This window comes from Mirounga angustirostris, unplaced genomic scaffold, assembly GCF_029215605.1.
Source record: "Mirounga angustirostris isolate CCGP_5_RB_7025 unplaced genomic scaffold, mMirAng1.0.hap1 SCAF_7, whole genome shotgun sequence".
Lineage (NCBI taxonomy): Eukaryota > Metazoa > Chordata > Mammalia > Carnivora > Phocidae > Mirounga > Mirounga angustirostris.
This window is the reverse complement of record NW_026991715.1, coordinates 50,205,505-50,223,709: the sequence shown is the minus strand read 5'-3', so window position 1 is coordinate 50,223,709 and position 18,205 is coordinate 50,205,505. Positions and strand designations below refer to the sequence as shown.

At 33.8% G+C, this 18,205-nt stretch overlaps 1 protein-coding gene and 1 pseudogene across 4 annotated transcripts in view; one reads left to right on the top strand and one right to left on the bottom strand.

Annotated features, from left to right (window-relative positions):
• Positions 1 to 18,205, top strand: part of ADAMTS6 (ADAM metallopeptidase with thrombospondin type 1 motif 6) — a 293,828-nt gene that overhangs the window by 143,599 nt on the left and 132,024 nt on the right. The window lies entirely within an intron of this gene.
• LOC129045473 (U4 spliceosomal RNA) lies at positions 17,567 to 17,633 on the bottom strand (annotated as a pseudogene).

The window sequence follows — 18,205 nt, the reverse complement described above, 5'->3', positions numbered from 1 at the left end:
TTTGGGGAGCTTTATGGTTACTGATCAATCTCCTTACTTGTTAATGATCTGTTCAGAATTTCTATTTCTTCATGATTCAGTCTTAGTGGGTTATGTTTCTGGGACTTTTTCCTTTTCTTCTGTCTTATTTAGTTTGTTAATGTATCATTGTTTGTAATTGTCCCTTATGATTTCTGTATTTCTGTGCTATCAGTTGTAATGTCTTTACTTTCATTTCTGACTATATTTATTTAAATTTTTTTTCCGAGTTACTCTAAGTTTTGTCAGTTTGGCTTATCTTTTCAAAAAAGCACCTCTTGATTTCATTGATCTTTTCTATTGATTTTCTATTCTCTCACTCATTTCTTTTCTGATCTTTGTTATTTTTTCCTACAAAATTTGGCCTTATTTTGTTCTTTTTTTTTCTAGTTCTTCGAGGCACAAAATCACATTATTTATTTGAGATCTTTCTTTTTTTGTAATATCAGCATTGATCACTATACTCTTCCCTCTTAGAATTGCTTTTGCTAGTATCCTAAGTTTGGTATGTTGTTTTTCCATTTACGTTTGTCTCAGAGTAGTTTTTTATTATATTTTGATTCCTTCTTTGACCCATTGATTGTTCAGCAATGTGTTGTTTAATTTCCCTGTTTTTGTGAATTTTCCTGCTTTTTTCCTGTTGATTCTTCATATCATACTACTGTGGTGATAAGAGTCTTGGAATGATTTCAGTATTTAAAAAAAAATTTTAGGGTGTACAGTTATTATTATAAATATAATCCATACTCATTTTAGCAAATGTTTATCTTTGTGCCAAGTGTAGAATTCAAGAATATCAACACCCAACAATCCCATCATAACTGAAATTCAAATTGTTCTGTTCCATCCATTGTGGGTTTTTTTTGTTAATGGTATGGGCATACTAGTATGCCCATGTACTGTATATGCATTATTATTTTTTATTAAGTTCTTAATTTTAATTCCAGTATACTTAACATACAGTGTTATATTAGTTTCAGGTGACAATATAGTGATTCAGCAACTCTATACATTACTGAGTGCTCATCATGATAAGTGTACTCTTTAATCCCCTTCACCTATTTCACCCATCCCCCACCCACCTCCCTCCTGGTAACCATCAGTTGTTCTCTGTAGTTAAGAGTCTATTTCTTGGTTTCTCTCTCTCTCTCTCTCTTTTTCCTTTGCTTGTTTATTTTGCTTTTTAAATTTCACATATGAGTGAAATTATATGGTATTTGTCTTTCTCTGACTAATTTACTTTGCTTAGCATTATACTCTCTAGCTCCATCCATGTTGTTGCAAATGGCGAGATTTCATTCTTTTTTATGGCTAAATAATATTCCATTGTGTGGGAATGTATACACACACACACAGAATGGAATATTATTTATATATAACATCTATATCCATTCATCTGTTGATGGACACTGGGTGCTTCCATAATTTGGCTATTGTAAATTCAATATTTTTAAATTTGTTAAGACTTGTGTTGTGACCTATTGTGTGATTTATCCTGGTAAATGTTTTGTGGGTGCTTGAGAAGAATGTGTATTCTGCAAATGTTGGATAGAAAGATCTATATAGTGTCTAAAGTGTAGCTCCAGTCAGATGTTTCTTCATTTTCGGTCTGAGTGATGTATTGTTGAGAGTGGGGTATTAGAATCCCCAACAATTATTATATTGTGTTTATTTCTTGTTTTAGTTCTGTTTGTATTTGTTTTACATATTTTGGGAATCCAATATTGGGTGTGTACATATTTATAATTGTTATATCCTCTTTATAAATTGACCCTTTAAGATTATATATGAATTACTTTGTCTCCTATTACAGCTTTTGAGTTAAAGTCTGTTTTGTCTGGTATAAGTTTAGCTATCTCTCTTCTCTTTTGGTTTACATTTGCATGGAATATCTTTTTCCATCTCTTCACTTTGCACCTATTTTTTCCTTAAAGCTAAGGTGAGTCTCCTATAGGCAGTGAATAGGTCAGTCTTATTTTTTTATCCATTTTGCCACTCCATGTTTTTTGATTAGAGAATTTATTCCATTTACATTTAAAGTAATTATTGATATCTGAGGACTTAGTAATGCCATCTTATTATTTGTTTGCTGGCTCTTTTGTAATCCCTTTGTTCCTTTCTTTCTTGCTGTCTTTGTGAATGGATATTTTCTGTGGTGGTTTGTTTTGATTCTCTTTTATTTATCTTTTGTGAATCTATGGTAGGTTTTTGCTTTGTGATTACCATGACCTTTACATAAACCATATTATAGATATAACAGTTTGTTGTAAGATAATAACAGCTTAACTTCCATTACATACAAAAACTCTCCTTTAATAATTTTCCCACCATATTTTACATTTTATATCACAATTTACATATTTTGTATGGCATATCAATTAAAATTATTGTAGCTATAGTCATTTTTATACTTATATTTTATTCTTTAACCTTTATACTAGAGTTAACATACCATCATACTATAATATTGTAATATTCTAAGTTTGTCTATATACTTTACCAGTGTGTTTTATATTTTCATTGTGTTCTCATGTTACTTACCAGCATCCTGTCATTTCAATTTGAAGAACTCCTTTAAGCATTTCTATTTCTAGTGATGATGAACTATTTCATCTTTTTTAGGCCTAGAAATTTTTTATTACGCCTTCATTTCTGAAGGACAGCTTTGCCAAGTTAAATGTTCCTGGTTGGCAGTTTCTTTTTTCTTTTTTTGACAGAGAGAGACACAGCGAGAGAGGGAACACAAGCAGGGGGAGTGGTAGAGGGAGAAGCAGGCTTCCCGCGGAGCAGGGAGCCTGATGTGGGGCTCGATCCCAGGACCCTGCGATCATGACCTGAGCTGAAGGCAGAGGCTTAATGACTGAGCCACCCAGGTGCCCCGGCAGTTTCCTTTTTCTTTCAGCACTTTAAGCATATCCCAATCTCTTTTGGTTGCAAGGTTTCTCCTGAGGAATCTGCTGATAATCTATGGGGGTTCCCTTGTATGAGGAATTTTTTTCTTACTGCCTTTTTTTTTTAAGATTTTATTTTATTTATTTATTTATTTATTTTAGGGAGAGAGATTGAGTGTGAGCCAGGGAAGGGGCAGAGGGAGAGAGAGAGGCAGAGAATCAGAAGCAGACTCCACGATGAGTGAACCCATAAGATCGTGACCTGAGCCAAAATCATGAGTCAGACACTCTACCAACTGAGCCACCCAGGCTCCCCTTCTTAAAGTTCTCTGTCTTTGATTTTAGACTGTTTTATTTTAATTTTTCTCAAAATAGATATTTTTCAGTTGAAACTACTTGGGCACTTAAGAGTGTCATGAACTTGGATGTCCAATCTCTCCCCAGATTTGGGAAGTCCTCAGCCATTATTTCTGTAAATAAGCTTTCTGCCCTTTTCTTCCAGCTATCTCTTTTTGGGACTCCAATAATGTATAGGTAGTTTCTTTTAATAGTATTCTGTTATTCACATCGGCTTTCTTCACTCTTTTTCTTTTTTTTCTTTCTTTTCTGATGAGATTTCAGTGGACTTTTCTTTGAATTCGCTGGTTCTTTCTTCTGCTTTGTTCAGTCTCCTATTGAAGTTCTCTATTGAATTCTTTAGTCATTGTGTTCTTTAGCTCCAGGGTTTTTTGTTTGTTTGTTTTTTAACTCTATTTGTTGTTGAACTTGTCATTTTGTTCATGAATTATTTGTCTAATTCTTTTTTTTTTTTTTAAAGATTTTGTTTATTTGAGAGAGACAGAGATAGCAAGATCAGGAACACAAGCAGCGGGAGTGGGAGTGGGAGAAGCAGGCTTCCCCCCGAGGAGGGAGCCCGATGTGGGACTCGATCCCAGGACCCTGGGATCATGACCTGAGCTGAAGGCAGATGCTTAATGACTGAGCCACCTAGGTGCCCTATTTGTCTAATTCTAATTTCATTTACTTATCTATCTGTGTTTTCCTACAGTTCACTGAATTTCTTTAAAAAATTATTGAGTTTTTTGTCATACAGTTCATAGATCTCTATTTCTTTAGGGTTAGTTCTTAGAGCTTATTAGTATCCTTTGATTGTAGAAATTTACTTGATTCCTTGTGATCTTTGTATCTTTGCATTGGTATCTGTGAGTTTGAGGAAGCCATTTCCTCTTCCAGTCTTTCACAGACAGCTGTGTTGTGGGGCTACTGATGTGCTTTCTTGCTGGGGCTGCCTGTCATATGTGCTGCATGGCTGCTGGCATCACCGTCCAGACTTCCTGGTCAAGCAGTGCTGGAGGCTGTGCTCAGATCCAGTGACTTGCTTACTTGTGTGGGTGGGTCTCTAGAATGTGTCCATGGCTGGGACAGGCCAACTGGTAGACACCCAAACCTAACAGAACTATTGATCAAGTTGCCTGGCCAGAAGAGGCCACTGGCTCAGATGTGCACTTGCCTTGAGCCACCTGGTTGGGATCTCTGCTAAGGGGCCACCTCTGTCTAGCAGGAATGTGAAGTGCTAATTGCTATAAGCTTGTGTCCTTTCTCTCTCTGTCTTTAGCTGGTTCCCCTAGTGATCCCTATGACACAACTAAGTGGTCCTCCTGGTAAATGTCCTGGAATGCTGGGGGAACTGGATGCCATATTGGGCTCTCTTTTTTCCACTGGAGAAACTGTAGGCTCAGGGGGACCCACTTGGTGCAGTGCTGCATAAGGCCTGAGAGGATGATGTAGTCAAAGTAAAACTGTACCTCTTACCACTCTAATGTAGTTTTTCTTGTTGTTGTTGTTGTTGTTGTTGTTCAGGGGGGTGCATCTGCCTCACCCCTGAGTTCTGAAATCTTCACAAAGGTGTCTGATTTATGGATATTTGCTAGCTTTTTCTGTAAAGGGGACTAAAGTCAGGAATTACCTATTTTGCCATCTTGCCAACGTCACTTCTTTTCTTCTTGATCAATATAGCTTTACGTTTTTAAATTCTATTGTTTTCTTTCAAAAATTTTTTGATTTCATTGATTTTATCCATTGCATGCTCATTTAAAAATTTTATTGTTCTGCTCTTTATTTTTTTCCTTTCTTATGCTTACTTTAGGTTTAATTTCCTTTTTTTTTTTAATTGTTTTAAAGTAGAAGCTTAGTTCGTTTATTTTACATCTCCCATCTTTCATAAGACCTAAAGTTATAAATTTCTTTGTGGGCTCTTTTTTAGCAGCAAATGACATTTCATTATTGTGCATTTTCATTTTCATTTAGTTAACACTATTTTTTTTGTGATTTCTTCTTGGATTGTGGTCAAATAATATATTCCATTATTTTGATTCTTCTAATTGAAACCTGCTTTACAGTCCATTATATTTTCTATCTTGGTGAATGTGTCTTGCATCCTTGAAAAGAAAGTGTTATTTGTTGTTGGGTGGGATGTTCTAACATTTTCAATTAGATCCATTTGTTTGATAGTGTTGTTTAAGTCTCCTATATTCTAACAGCTTTTCTTTATAGTTGATCTACCCATTTTTAATAGAGAAGTTTAAAATCTCAACCAATGTATAGATTTGTCCATTTCTCCTTTCATTGCTCAGTTTTACTTCATACATTTTGAAATTTTATAATTACATGCATTCACAATTAGAATATATCTTCTTTTTTTTTTTTTTTAAAGATTTTACTTATTTATTTGACAGAGAGAGACACAGCGAGAGAGGGAACACAAGAAGGGGGAGTGGGAGAGGGAGAAGCAGGCTTCCAGCGGAGCAGGGAGCCCAATGCGGGCTCGATCCCAGGACTCTGGAATCATGATCTGAGCCAAAGGCAGATGCTTAATGACTGAGCCACCCAGGTGCCCCAGAATATATCTTCTTGATTAGTTAATTCTTTACCATTATAAAATATCTCTTTTTATCCTTGTTAACATTACTTTTCTGAAATTTACTTTGTGTCATTAATATAGTGATCCTAGCTTTCATCTTATTGTTTGCATGGTCTATCTTTTTTTAATTCTTTTACTATGAGTTTACTTCTGTCTATATTTAAAGAGAATTTCTTTTGGACAACTTGTAGTTGGGTTTTACTTTGTTAATCCAGTTAACTATTTCTACTTTTTAATTGTATTTTTTTGTTCATTTACATTTAATGTAATTAGTGGTTTTTGGTCATTAATCTAGCACTTGTTGTCTAGTTTTTCCTATGTTTTTGTTTCAATTTTCTCTTAATTACTTTAAAATATGCCATTTTATCTTCACTATCGGCTTATTAACTGTACTCGTTTATCTATCTATCATCTATGTATCTATGTATCTATGTATCTATGTATCTATCTATGTATCTATCTATCTATCTATCTATCTATCTATCATCTATTGTGGTTGCCTTATAGTTTACAATGTGGATCTTTAATTTATCAGTTTATATCCAAATAAAATTGTTGCACTTCATTTGTCACATAAGATATAATTCATTTTCCTCCTCCCATCCTTTGGTTATTGTTGTCATATATTTTGATTCTTCATATGTTATAAATCCTAGAAGTCCTTGTTATTATTTTTGCTTTAGACAGTTAATTTTTTTTAGAAAAATTAAAAAATGAGAAACAATATATTTTATACTTACATACATATTTTATACCATTTCTGGTTCTTTTTTCGTTCTTTCATGTAAATCCATATTTTCATCTATTATGTTCCTTCTCCCTGAAAACCTTCCATTAGTGTTTCTTTTTTTTTTTTTTTTAAGATTTTATTTATTTGACAGAGAGAGACACAGCGAGAGAGGGAACACAAGCAGGAGGAGTGGGAGAGGGAAAAGCAGGCCTCCTGCAGAGCAGGGAACCTGATGCGGGGCTCGATCCCAGGACCCTGGAATCATGACCCAAACTGAAGGCAGACGCTTAACAACTGAGCCACCCAGGTGCCCTCCATTAGTATTTCTTAAAATGTAGTTTTCCTGGCAACTTATTCTCTGAACTTTTATTTGTCTGAAAATTTTTAATTTTACCTTCACTTTTAAAGGATATTTTCATTGGATTAAAATTCTCCATTGGCAATTTTTTTGAGCAAAGGCACCTGAAATATAAAGGAACATGATGCATCATGATGACTACCTGGAGCTTAATGATGCTTGATGGTGAAATGCCTAAACAAGATGTTGTGAATGAAACTGGTGAGATAAATAAGAAGTAGATGATATAGGGCCTTATGTATGTAATAAAGAGCTTGTGTGTTATCTCTTAGGACAGTGGAAAGTCACTGAGTAATTTTTAATAGAGATAGTATGGTCAGATTTTCATTTTAGATTAGGTCACTCTAGACACTGCATGAGATTTGACTTTCACAGAGGAGAACATGCTGCTGCAGGTGTCTAAATTAATACTAGTAATATTATTTTAGAGGGTCATTGTCATGTTCCAGAAGTATAAGCACAGTGAATGCACACAATAATAAATATTTTCTCCATTATACAGATGAATTAAATGAGACAAAGAAATTAAATGGTTAAGCTTGGGTTGAAGACAAACCCTCTGGCTCTAGGATGGCTTCTAAACATTCCTGATTTACAGGCTAGAGATTATGAGGGTTGGAAATTGGGTGGTGGCATTTGGATAGATTAAAGATATATAGTTATTTTTTTAAAGATTTTATTTATTTATTTGTCAGAGAGAGAAGCAAGGAGCCCGATGCGGGACTCCATCCCAGGACCCTGGGATCATGACCTGAGCCGAAGGCAGACGCTTAACTGACTGAGCCACCCAGGTGCCACAGATTAAAGATATGTTGAAGAGATAAAATTAGCCGGGTTTGATGCTTGATTGAATAGGAGTGATGAAGGAGGGAAAATTAAGGATTACTCTCGTCTTTCAGCCTTAGTGAGTGAGACACGTCAGTACCACCTGCTGAAATAAACGTGGAACCAGTTTAATTGAAGGAGTAATGAATTATTTTTATGTTAGGTTAAGCCTGTAAGACATCCAGGTAGAAATGTACAGAGGGCAATTAGATGTAGAAGTCTAAAATTAATGAGATAGGTGTGGTCTAAATATATAAATTTGGATCTCATCCATAAAGGTAAAGTCCTAGAGAACTGGCATAAAGTGAAAAGAGCAGAAGGACCAGAACTGCATAAATAATACCTAGTAATCATTTAAAATTTAAGCTTTGGTAGTGCTATTTAGACAGGATGAAAATGTAAATATATTTAAGACAGTTAGGAATCCTCTACTCTTTTAACACCTGTCTCCTTGAGAGTAAGGACCATTACTTATTCATTTTTGTGTTTCCAGTGTCTACTATATACTCAGTCTTTGTCTGTGGGAAAACAGCTCTTTAAATACTAAATCCAAAAGGAATGGAAACCTCACAATTTATCTCTGCATACTTAGTCTTTTGCATTAATATCATATTTAACTTTTTTGTGTATGTGTGTGTTTACATTTCACTGGTATCTTTTTTTACTGAAATATAGTTTATACAATGTTACTTTGGTTTCAGGGGCACAACATAGTGATTTGACAAGTCTGTACATTATGCTGTGCTCACCACAAGGGTAGCTACTATCTGTCACCATACAATGCTATTACTATACCATTGATTATATTTCCTATGCTGTACTTTTGATCCTTGTGACTTATCTTTTCCATTACTGGAAACCTTTATCTCTCTCCCCCTTTCACTCAATTTGCCCCCAACCCCCAACTCCCTCCACTCTAGCAACTATCAGTTTGTTCTCTGTATTTAACATCATACTTAACTTTTGATGCTACTGTGAATATTGAATTCTGAACTAATATAGAAAATTTCTTTATATTACATTATATTACTTTAATATAATAAAACATATAATCATTTTTAAACACTTGGGGAATTGATAAAGTAATTATTGAATTATTTAATTTTTATAGCAATATTCCTTTTTTTGTGACATCAAGCATGAGAAATGTCTGTGATTTAAGCATTAGGTGTAATAAATTTAGAAGTGCCTAATTTAATTTTAAAATCAAATTTTGAACATGATGTTTGAGTGTATGTCTAGGTATATGTGGAATAGACTATTAGGTTATGTAATGTCTGCAGTTGGGGAAAAACTCTATAATTACTTTTTAACTCAGTACTTCCTAATACTTGAGTAGATTGTTTCAATTTTTGTTTGATATTTGTGTTAAGCATTAAAACATAATAATTCTTGTACTTACTCTATAAATATGTAATACATATTTATGTATTTAGTTTTAAATATAATACACATTCTCTTTATTGTGGTGGTTTGGAATGGAACCTGCAATATATCTGAGGTATGCCTGTATATGAAAAACAGCTTGCTGAGATTTTGAGTGAGATTTAATGAATTTTGAAATTAAGTTGGGAAGAATTGACATCTTCAGTATTCAGTGTCAGTATTTAGTATCAACAATGTTGACTCTTTCATTCCATGAACACAATATCTCTCCATATATTTGGATCTTCACTTTCTCTCATCACATTTTGTGGTTTTCTGTATATGGATCCTGTACATATTTTCTTAGATACATAGCTAGGTTTTTGGGGGGTTTTTTGGTACTATCATAAATGGTATTGTATTTTAAACTTCCGATTACAATTGTTCTTTTGTAGGGACGCCTGGGTGGTTCAGTTGGTTAGGTGTCTGACTCTTGATTTCAGCTCAGGTCATGATCTCATGGTCATGAGATTGAGCCCCATATCAGGCTCCCGCTAGGCATGGAGTCTACTTGAGATTCTCTCTCTACCTCTTCCTCTGTCCGCCCCCCCACTTGCTTGCTAGCTCTATTTCAAAATAAACAAAATCTTTAAAAAAAAAAAAGAGGTTTACAATTGTTCTTTGATAGTATATTGAGAAGCAATTGACTTTTGTACGCTCAATCTCACATTCTGTGACTTTGCTATACTTTTGGATTCATTCCAGGAGGTTTTTTGTCTATTTGGAATTTTGGACAGACAACCTATCTATCTGTGAACAAAGACAATTTTATTTCTTTCTCTCCAATCTCTGTATCTTTTTGTTCATTCCTTCCTTCATTCATTCATGTATTTATTTGCTTTTGTCTTACTGCACTAGCTAAGATTTCTAATATGATGTTGAATAGAAATGGTGAGAGGACAGAGTTTCCTTGAAAGTTCTTAGTCTTAGGAGTGCAAGTGTCCAGTTTCTCATCATTAAGTGTGGTAACTAGAGGGTTATTTTGTAGATATTACTTATCAAGTTGAGGAAGTTGCCTTTTATTTTTTGCTTGTTTGAAGAGTTTTTATCATGAATGGGAGTTGGAGTTTGTCAAATGATTTTTCTGCATCAATTCATATGATTATATGATTTCTTTCTTTAGCCTGTGGATATGCTGGATTACACTGGTTGTTTTTTTAATATTAAATCAGCTTTGAATACCTGAAATAAATCCCAGGTGGTTGTAGTAGATAGTTCTTTTAATACATTGTTGGATTTGATTTGCTGATATTTGTTGATGACTGTTGAATGAGAAGTATTAATCTTTATTTTCCTTTCTTGTAATATCTTTATTTTTTTGTGGTATTAAGGTAATGCTGGCCTCCCAGAACAAGTTAGAGATGTTCCCTTTGCTTCTATTTTCTGGAAAATATTGTGGAAAATTGCTTTAATTTCTTCCTTAAATGTTCGTTGGAATTCACCAGTGAAATTTTCTGGCCTGGTGTTTTCTATTTTGAAAGGTTTTTAATTTTTGATTTAATTTCTTTATACACAGGCCTTTTCAGATTATAAATTTCTCTTTGTGAGTTTTTGTAGTTTGTGTCTTTCTGGGGAATTGGTCCATTTCAGTTATCAAATTTGTCAACATGGAGTTATTCATAGTATTCCCTTATTATTTTTTTTATGTCCAAAGATCAGTAATGATGAACCATCTTTCTGATATTGGTAATCTGTGTCTTCTTCCTGTGTTAGTTGGTTAACTTGGTTAGAGATATATCAATTTTATTGATCTTTTTAAACAATCAGCTTTGGTGTTTCTTTGTTTTCCTATTTTCAATTTCATATCTAAGTTTTATTTCTTTTCTTCTATATGTTTTAGTCTTAAATTGTCTTTCTTTTGTTTTCTAGGGTGAAAGCTTAGATGACTGATTTTAGATCTTCCTCCTTCTAATATATGCATTCAGTGCTATAAATTTCCCTGTAAGCACTGCGTTTGCTGCATCCCACAAATATTGATAAGTTGTATTTTCATTTTCATTTAGTTCAAAATGTTTTTAAATTTCTCTTGAAAGTTCCTTGACACATATGTCATTTATAAGTATGTTGTTTAATCTCTAAATATTTTGAGATTTTCCAGCTTTTTTTGTTATTGATTTCTAGTTTAATTCTCTTTTGGTATAAGAATGTATTTGTATGATTTTTATTCTTTTAAATTAGTTAAGGCCTAGAATATGGCCTCTCTTGGTGATTATTCCATGCAAGGTTGAGAAAATATTTATTATGCAGTTGTTGGATGGAGTATTCTATAAGTGTCATTTGGATCAAGTTGATTGACAGTACAGTTCAGGTCAAATACATCCTCACTATTTTTTTTCCCTGCTTGATGTATCAATTACTAAAAAAGGGTTGTGGAAGTCTCCAGTTATAACAGTATATTTTGCATTTCCCCATGCATTTCTATCAGTTATTGGCTCAAATATTTGAGCACTTTGTTGTTAAATGCATATACACTGGGGATTTTTGTCTTGGAGAATTAACCCCTTCATTTTTAAGAAATGTCATTCTTTATTGCTGAGAATTTTTGTTTTCCTGAAGTGTGCTTTGTCTGAAATTAATAGAACTACCCCAACTTTCTTTTGATTCATGTTATCATGGCATGTCTTTTTCCATGCAGCCCTTACTTTTAACCTCATGGGATCTTTATAACCATAGTTGATTTTTTTTTTGAACATACAGTTCAGTCTTGTATTTTTATTCACTCTGACAATTTCTTTTAATTGATGTGTTTAGACTATTCATATTTAAAATGATTATTGATGTAGTCAAATTAATATCTACTATGTTTATAACAGTTTTCCACTTTTGCACTTTGTTTCTTTTCCCTCTCTTTTTCTACCTTCGGTAGTTTTTTTTTTTTTTAAAGATTTTATTTATTTATTTGAGAGAGAGAGAATGAGATAGAGATAGAGAGCATGAGAGAGGGGAGGGTCAGGGGGAGAAGCAGACTCCCTGCTGAGCAGGGAGCCCGATGTGGGACTTGATCCTGGGACTCCAGGATCATGACCGAGCCAAAGGCAGTCGCTTAACCAACTGAGTCACCCAGGCGCCCCTACCTTCACTAGTTTTAATTAAACATTTTATATGACTTTATCCTATCTCTTCTCATAGCTTATCAATTATAGTTATTTTAAAAGATATTAATGTTTGCTCTTGAGTTTAATATAAAATTTTATAGAAAATGTATTTAATAGTATATACATATGTATATGTATTTAATATATTAATAAATTATTATGTAAGTTATAACTAGTCTAAGTCCACCTTCAAATAACAGTATCCTGCCTCATATGTAGTACCAGTACAGCAGACTTTTAGGGGTGCCCAGCTGTCTTAGTTAGTAGAGCATGGGACTCTTGATCCTTGGGGTCATGAGTTCAAGCTCCACATCAGGGGTAGAGTTTACTTAAAACAAAAACAATAGCAGCATACTTTTAATTACTTATTCCTGTCTCTTATGACATTGCTGTTCTTCATTTCATTTAGCCATTTAATATAATCACCAATATTTTTCCTATTATTAGTTTTAAGTTATCCTTTGTATTATTAAGAAAGATAGATTTTGTTTGTTTTATTTATTCCTTTTCTGTGCCCCCCCTTTTTTTAATGTAGACCCAAGTTTCTGACTGATATAATTTTCTTTTTTCCTGAAGAACTTCTTTTCATTTCTTGTAGTACAGGTCTGATGATACGTATTTCCTCAGTTTTGGTTTGTTTGAAAAAGTATTATTTCCTTTTCACTTTTTAAAAAAGATTATTTATTTATTTATTTGAGAGATTGTGTGTGTGAGGGGAGGGTCAGAGGGAGAGAGAGAATCTCAACCAGAGCCCCCTGAGCATGGAACCCAACATGGGCTCCATCCTGACACCAAGATCATGACCTGAGCCGAAACCAGGAGTCTGATGCTCAACCAACTGAGCCACCCAGGAGCCTCATCTTTTTCACCTTTGAAGAATAACTTTACTTGATATAAAATTTACATTTCTGATAAGAAATTGTTGTTATTTCTACTCTTATTCCTCTAGAGGTAAGATAGATTCCCCACCACCCCCTCCCCCCCACCACTGCCCGGCTTCCTTTAAGATTGTCTTGTGTCTTTTATTATCTGTAGTTTGAATATGATATGCATACATGTAGATTTTTTTTATATTATCCTGTTTGGTATTTAAACTTCCTGGGTCTTTGGTTTGGTGTTTGCCATTAATTTTGGAAAATGCTTGGGCATAATTCTACCACATAATTCTTTATTCTACTTTTGATATTCAAATTACATGTATGTTACACCTTCAGATATTGTCCCAAAGTTTCTGGATATTCTGTTCTGTTTTGTGTGGGTTTTTTTTCTTTTAACTCTTTTTTATCTCTGCATTTATTTTGGAAGCTTATGTTGACCTCTATCATCAAGCTCATTAATTCTTTCCTTGTTGACCGGTCTAAGGATGAGACCATCAAAGGCATTTGACATTTCTATTATAGTGTTTCTGATTTCTGGCATTTCCTTTTCATTCTTCCACAGAATTTTCATCTTTCAGCCAGCAGGACCTATCTGCTCCTCCATATTGTCTACTTTTCCATTAGAGCCCCTAACATATTAATCATAATTAATTTAAATTACCTGTTCCTTAATTACAAAATTTGTGTCATATCTGAACCTAATTTTGATCCTTGTTTTGTCTCTTTTAACTGTGTTTCAGCATGCCTTCCCATTTTTTATTTAAAGCCAGACATGATATATTGTGTAACAGGAACTGAGGTAAATAATCCTTTAATGTAAAGTAAGAGACATTCTGTCAATAATTGTTAATTAGTGAATTAATTCTGTATTATTATATTGTAAGGTATAACTCTAAAATGAAACTTATGGTTCTTTGGAGGCTTTATACGCCTTGGAAGAAGCAAATGAACTTTTATTTTTCTGGCATAGCAACATGTTTAGTCAATGAGCGGGCCCTGGGTGGCTCAGTCAGTTAAGTGTCTGCCTGTGGCTCAAGTCATGATCCCAGGGTCATGGGATCGAGCCCCACATTGAGCTTCCTGCTCAGCGGGAGTCTGCTTCTCCTTCCCTCTGCTCTTGTGCTCTTGCTCACTCTCTCTCTCTCAAATAAATAAATAAAATCTTAAAAAAAAAAAGAAAACATGTTTAGTCAGTGAAACATGACTGAAACATGTTACTCTGTCAGTTGATGAAGCTTCAGAGTTGTATAGTGCCATTATTTACACAAACTAGTAATACTATTCATGATAATGTTGTTTTATTTCTCATTTATATTAGATTGTGTGAATCCATTATAATATTTTATATTTTTCAAATTAGATTATATTGCTACTATTATTTAAATGGTACTCTATTATTGTGTTTTCATAAGAATTACCTTTGGTCAGGGCCATTAAGATGTCAAAATTATGTTACCTATCTGTCCACACACACACATACATGCACATACACATGCACACATGCATATACAATATATGTACCATATATATTTTCATATATAGGCAGTCACATATGTAGACGTGTTCTCACAGTAGCTAAAACAAATGATAATAATGTGAAGATTTTATAAAGACTTTAGAAAAGTTACTATAATAACGTCAAACAAATTATTTCAATAATTAAGCCTTTGCCATGATATACATTAATGACAAAAGTAGGAAAGACCAGTCAGAGAGTTACTATATTAAGTTTCTTGAGTCACAGAATAAAGTAAGTATACTTATATTTGGATGTGTTATAGAAATAATAAAACTACTAAATAAAGTAGAAGTTAGTCACCACTAACTTTAGGAACTTCGATAAGGCATTACCTTCATTTTTCTAGAAAAACAAAGAAATGGATTTGTAGGCAGACACCATCATTGTAATTTATTGGTATGGATTTCAACTGCTATAAACCAATTCAGTTACATTTTGCCCATAGTATAAGGAAGATTATAATAGCAAATGTTTCTTTGTTCCAGCTACTTTCCCTATTTTTGCCATAATTATTATACATATGCACATAAATATACACACATATATGCCACACCCAAAATCTTGGTATATATTTAATATCTTGTTTCCTCTGGTCCCTGGCATCTTTGTAGTTAGATGAAAGAAAAAAAAGTGTAAAGTAGTAGTAGAAAAGATGTAAATGTATTGCAGTGATTTCATTGCCTTTGGAAGCCTGACTTCCAACTCAGAAGTGTTTATACTAAATGTGAACATTGCGGGGCGCCTGGGTGGCTCAGTCGTTAAGCGTCTGCCTTCGGCTCAGGTCATGATCCCAGGGTCCTGGGATCGAGCCCCGCATCGGGCTCCCTGCTCAGCGGGAAGCCTGCTTCTCCCTCTCCCACTCCCCCTGCTTGTGCTCCCTCTCTCACTGTGTCTCTCTGTCAAATAAATAAATAAAATCTTTAAAAAAAAAAAAAATAAATAAATGTGAACATTGCTATATACAGGTGTATAAAGAGTCTAGGTCCTCAATTCTGCTAGGCACCTCCCCTATTAAATATTGTTCTAAATAAATTCAGCATCTTGAGTTCACTTAGTTTAGTAAATTATATATAAAGTCCAAAAGTAGAATTGTGTTTCAAACTCTGTTTTAGAAAACTCATGAGCAAATTGTAACAACTATCCTATTGGTTAACTATTAAATCTAAAAAAGTGTGCGAGATATGGGTATAAAAGTATATCCCTTAAATTTCATCAGTGCTTTATTGTAACAAGTGATTCATAGTCAAGATCAGTTAAGAATAAGAACAGATCAAAGAGATCCCAAATGGAAAATACTTCTGAAGAAAGATGTCCTCTTATTCCCTTGTATTTTTCTGCTACAATGGGAGGGCTTAGTTTTGAGATTTTGTAGTTGTCACAGGTTAGGCTCTAATTACCTCATCACTTTTTAAAGAGATATTTAATCATATTTAAAAATGTCAGGAAACTATTTTTTAATTATGTAATTGTGTATGTGTTATCTATTTATTTTTTCCTTTAATGGCAGACTTTGAAAGTACATGCTCTATGTACTGGTGATTGTTTAAAAAAATGCAAGACAGAGTTTAAAGTGTCATGGTTATCTAACAAAAACAATGGTGCTGATATATTGGCAACATGGTAAAATTAAGGTTGCTTAGATACAAAAATTGAATTAAGCATTTTAAGATTTTCCTTAGCCATATAGATCTTCTGTTTGGTTTAAAACATGTGTTATGATTTTAAAAAGAAGTCCAAACTAAATGCATATTAATTTATTCTTGTAGTCTATGCTTACTCTTTTTATTGTTACAAATCTTCCAAAAGAACCAATAAGGATTGTGTACCAAAATCAAGAGTAAGCTACTATTTTGTGGTTCAAACTATAGTACTGTCAGAATGTTTAGTTATATAATATATGGTGAAATGATGTACAATGTAATCACAAATAAGCTACCTCTTATATATCCTAAAAAATAAAGACATAAATTCTCTTCTTATATATCACCAGGCAAAGATATGAATATTTGCCATACATAGGAAATATTGTTTTGTTAAATATAGTTTCAAAGGAAAAACTCATTTGCATAGAAAACTATGTAATTTACTGTAGAAAAATATTTGAGAAAAGCATGTATATCTAGAGATTGATGCATATGATAGACTCTCTGAGTTACAGATGCTTTATTTAATGAATAACCTTTATTGAGACAATCTCTAGTCTCTGTATAGCAACTGACTTGTCTCTGACTGGTGATGTCACCTATTTTGACCCAAGCTCTTACCTTTTTTTCTTTTATTGCTTATTGTATGATGTTATATATTTTTATTACATTATTCACCATCAAGGGAAGTATATCCAAATGATACTTCCCAAATTCTGTTTTTCATGGTATACATTTGATCAATGGGTAGTCTCTCACTCATGCACAATTTGATTCCCAAGACTTACTGAGTACCCGATATATTTGCCTAACATAGAGTATATTGTGGATACAGTGATGATGAAAGCAACATCCTAATGTCCTACCCTAATGGAACACAGCCTTTTTACTTTTTTTTCTTTTCCAACTCTTGATCAGTTACTTCAAGAACATCTTCTTTTTTAAAGATTATATTTATTTGAGAGAGAGAAGGAGAGATCACAAGCAGGGGTGGGGGGGTGGGGAGGCAGAGGAAGAGGGACAAGCAGACTCCCCGCTGAGCAGGGAGCCTGCTATGGGGCTTGATCCAGGACCACAAGATCATGACCTGAGCCGAAGGTAGACGCTTAACCAACTGAGCCAATCAGGCGCCCCAAGAACATCCACATATATCCTAAAGCAGTGATTCTCAAATTGTGGTCCATCGATGCCTGGGATTTCTGAAGCACTTTTGGATCAAAACTATTTTCATAACACTAAGACCTAATGTGCCTTTTCTTCCCCCCTTTAATTAGCAATAATCGCGCCTCGGATAAGCCTTGTTGGCTACGATACCACCACTGCGCAAAGCTAAACTGTGTTGATGTTTACACTGATTGTGCAAAATCTGTGTGGGAATAAGTGCTGGCACCCTAGCGTAAGTCGAGGCAACCACACTGTTAGTCATTGTATTTGTTCCTGCCATGTCAATTTTACTTAAGAATGTCCTTGATGTAGACAAAAAAATTATGGATTTTATTAAAGCATGACCCTTACATATATATCTTTTATAAAGTATTCTGTGTCACAAAATGGGAAGTATGTAAAGCACTTTTTGCTCCATATCTTAGTCTGATGATTGTCACAAAGAAAAGAACTTGTGCCATTATTTGAGATGAACTAGCTGCTTTTTTCCTGGAACACAATTTTTATTTGAAAGAAGAAATGAGAAACTATGGGTAGTTGGCAGAAATTCACTTTAAAAATAAACAAATGACCTTATTATTCAAGGAAAACAACTTACACTGTTTATTACCAATGATAAAATTTGAACTTTTGAGCAAAAATCAGAATTTAGGGAAAGTTATATTTGTCATTAAAACTTGACAACTTCCTAATATTTAAAGACTTTTCTTTTTTTCTTTTTTCAGACTTTTCTGATGAG